We start from the raw sequence: 3,760 nt of genomic DNA, 5'->3' as shown, positions 1-3,760 counted from the left end.
GCAGGCGGGGAGCTGTCAGGTGGGGGACTGCTTCTGTGTAGGATGGTGGCTGCATTCCTCCAGTTTTGTGGCTTCCATGGGAGAAGGGGGAGCTCAACATAGGGTTAGCAGGAGCGGTGTGCTCTTCTGAGGAGGGTGTCATTGCTGCAGAGGTCGATAAGAGTTGGCGTGTTGGTGACTGGCAGTGCTCTGTCTTGCAGGTGATGAAGAGGAACCCGGTGAATGCAGTGGGAACCCCAGTGAGATCATGTGCTCCTGATGAGGATGAATTCTGGACCGTGCTCTCTGAAAGATAAGTCAAGGGGCCAAAGCAGTGGGTGGGGTGGGGCTAGAAGAGGGGGTAGGACATCAGGGTTGGTGGGAGGGTTCTTTAGGTTCTGTTAACTTTGGGGCAGGTAGTGGGCCTGGGGCCTGTGCATGGCTGTGCGTCTCTGGGCCTCTGGGGGGGCCGTGCGTCTCTGGGCCTCGGGTTTGGTTTTGTCTGACATGAGTGTTACATTGTATGGTATTTAAGTGGCAAGAGCATTGCATAGCTCTATATCTGTATTGTGTAACCTTGTGGAGCCACTGTTCTTGTGTGTGGGAGTTGAGCAGATCTCAACTGAATTGTGAGGTAGCATGAGGGAAACCTCTAATTCAGCAATAGTTTTCATATTGTTCTTGCAGGCACCTTGTGGCAAGAAACTAGAAATAGTGAGTGAGACTTGTGAGATGTGCCCTGGCAAAGCAGCTCTGGGATGAGTGGGTAGACTTGTGTAGTATGTTTAGTGTGTGTTTGTGTGTTCCTTAGTTATGTGATGTGTTGATGTTTGTTTTGGCCTTCACTTTTGAGGAGCCTCAGGCATACTCACATCCTACTCTGCACGCAGTAACCATCCATTGCATTTTGCAGCCTTGAGTTATTTGCACAGCACCCATTCTGTCTTGCTAAGCATTGTGCCATTGAAGCTCAATGTTACTGATCCACTTTAGATCCATTGTAGATGGATTTGGTTGGTCTGTGATGTAGCTCGATCTCAGAATAAACCACCAGGTCTAGTCTTTGTGACTCTCTCTTCTGAGATCTTCCAAGGGAATCTTCATTGTCATTGTAGTCCTTAGTCTTTCACAGCATTTTGTCTCCATTACTCACTAGGGTGTTACCGCCCATATATCATCCAGCAGTCTGGCGTTCTTCCATGACAGGCCACACCTGGGCATCTGCATCACATCACCTTGGCATCATTGTGTGTACCGTCAGGCTGTGTCTTTTGGTCTGGCATTAACTCTAGCCTGTGTGGTAGTCCTGCATCCTTAGGTCATGTTTGTGAGCATGTAGATGTGTGTGTCTGAGGTGGAGCTGTTTTGTGTGTTTGTAGCGATTCTGTATGGGGTGGAATCATCCCAGAAGGGGATGATGATGTGCCGGTGAGCGTGGCCTGTTTGGGTGGAGGTTGTATAGGTTGGTTTTGGGGATAGCCAGTAGTTATCAGCAAGCAGGCTCTGGAGTTCCTTCTTTTGCATTTTGCAGGTACAATAGGGCCACTGGGAATCCAGAAGCAAATCCTTCCATGAAGTTTGTTGGAGTGTACAAAATGAAGCAAAGAAGGACTGGGGGTGGTGCACTGAGGGAAACACATTCGTCTTCTTCCAACTATAAGGGCATCTGGTGTGGATCATGTGGAGGGGTGGTGATGGCTTGAGGTGCATGATGATGCAGTTCCAGGCATGGTTATGGAATTGGAGTGCTCTGCCACTCCGGGAAGTGATGATTGGATAGAGTAGATGTGGAATGAGTGTTAGTTTTGGAAGGCGTCTATCCTTGTATGTGAGGATGTCTTTCATTTCAGGATATATTGGATGTAGTGAGAGTTAACATGTCTTTTAAAAACAGTAAAGAAACTTTTGAGCAGGGGGATTTCTTTATCTCTGTGACCTGGTTTATTGTAGTTTAGTCCTGGCTACTCTGTCCATTGATGTTCGTGGCCACTGTTTGGGTGGAGGTTAGGCTCAGGCTGTGGCATTTGCAGGCAGGGTGAATTTTGAGGCCTTGAGGAACCACTTTTGCAGGAGTGCTGCAACAATGGGGCAAGGAAGTGTTGTGGGGGTCAGGTGGCTGGGTGGGTTTGGTGAGAGCAGGGGGTGGTTTGTGGGGTAGCTGAATGAGTGGTGTGTTTAGAATGTGTCTGCCTGTGCATCACTGTTTAATGTTTTATTTTTTGTTGCAGGAGGAGTATTTTGAGCACTTAGGAAAAAAATAATAGAATAAAAAAACCTGAACTGGGGGTTTGTGTTTTTTTTTTTTTTTCCCCTGGCTGGGTTTTTTTACCCTGGTTCCGGCTGCTCTGCAAGGTGATGATTGTTGCCAGTATTTGGATGTGGAGTGGTCTAGGAACGGGGTTTTTGCAGGCAGGGTGATTTTGTAGGCCCCTGGGAACGGTGTTCCCGAGGAGCCGTGCAGCCATGGGGTGAGGTTGTGTTGTGGCTGTCCAGTAGTGGGATGGGTTAGCTGAGAGCAGGGGGTGGTTTGTGGGGTAACTGAATGAGTGGTGTGTTTAGAATGTGTCTGCCTGTGCATGACTGTTTAATGTTTTGTTTTTTTTGTTGCAGGTGGAGTAATTTGATTAGTTAGAAAAAAAAAATAGAATAAAAAAACCCCACCTGGGGGATTTTTTTTTTTCCCCCGGCTGGGTTTTTTTTCCCTGGTCCCGGCCGCTCTGCGAGGTGACTATCATCGCCAATGTTTGGATGTGGAGCGGTCTAGGGATGGGTTTTTTGCAGGCAGGGTGATTTTGGAGGCCCCTGGGAATGGTGTTCCCAAAGAGCCATATAGCCATGTGTTGTGGTGGTCTGTTAGCAGGATGGGTTAGCTGAGAGCATGGGGTGGTTAGTGGGGTAGCTGAATGAGTGGTGTGTTTAGAATGTGTCTGCCTGTGCATGACTGTTTAATGTAATGTTGTATATTTAGTTGCTGGGGGAGTATTTTCAGTATTTAGGAAAAAATAATAATGAATAAATACAGCCCAGCTGGGGGATTGTATTTTTCACCCTGGTCCTGGCCACTCTGTGAGGCAATGATTATTGCCAATGTGGCGCAGTCTATGGATGGGGTTTTTGGCAGGCAGGGTGATTTTTGAGGTCATTGGATATGGTATTCCTGGACTCATGTATGTCATAGTCACTGAACAGTTATGAAACTAGTTAGTAAAGACATGATCCTAATGGGCATGTGTGAAATGACCATAAATGATGTGAGATGTAATAGTGGTAGGTAAAGCACTCATGGTTTTACAGTTTGTGAAGTTCATAAGTTTTTGTGTAATTTAGGTTCAATAGAGGTGTATTTGCTGTTGGTTCCATGGTTTAATAAGTATGTAAAAGGTGGTTTGTAATGTGGATCTAGTGAAGGTGTACTTGCAGGGCTTGTAAGGTTTCCAAAGTTAATAAAAGTTTTTTTCGCAATGTAGGCTCAAAAAAGATGTATTTGTTATTGGTTTTAACTTTTACAAAACAGCTTTTACTTACTTTATAATGTAGCTTTAATAAAGATGTACTTGTTGGGGTTCGCTCCTGTGTGTTTTTTTTTGATGTCTGACTTAGTCTCTCTCTCCCTCTACCTTTGTCTGACTTTGCCCCCCTCTGTCTTAAATCCTTGTCTGACTCTGAGACTCTGTCTCTCAGTGTCTTAACTCACTTTTTGTCTCTCTCTATTTCTATTCGTGTATTTCATTAATGGGAAATTAGCAGCACTAGAACATGCCTGTTGCCTGGGAGTAATGAA

The 3,760-nt window shown here is 45.8% G+C and overlaps 1 long non-coding RNA gene across 1 annotated transcript; it reads left to right on the top strand.

Moving 5' to 3' along the window:
* The first annotated feature begins 309 nt into the window (after window positions 1-309).
* On the top strand, window positions 310-3,541 carry LOC141954934 (uncharacterized). Its single transcript, XR_012632293.1, has 2 exons — window positions 310-693; window positions 1,511-3,541. It is a non-coding gene; the product is annotated as an uncharacterized LOC141954934 (long non-coding RNA).
* The last annotated feature ends 219 nt before the right edge of the window (window positions 3,542-3,760 follow it).

Source organism: Strix uralensis, chromosome 26, assembly GCF_047716275.1.
Source record: "Strix uralensis isolate ZFMK-TIS-50842 chromosome 26, bStrUra1, whole genome shotgun sequence".
NCBI classification, from domain to species: Eukaryota; Metazoa; Chordata; class Aves; order Strigiformes; family Strigidae; genus Strix; species Strix uralensis.
The sequence above is the reverse complement of the archived record's forward strand: the minus strand, read 5'-3'. Positions and strand labels throughout refer to the sequence as shown.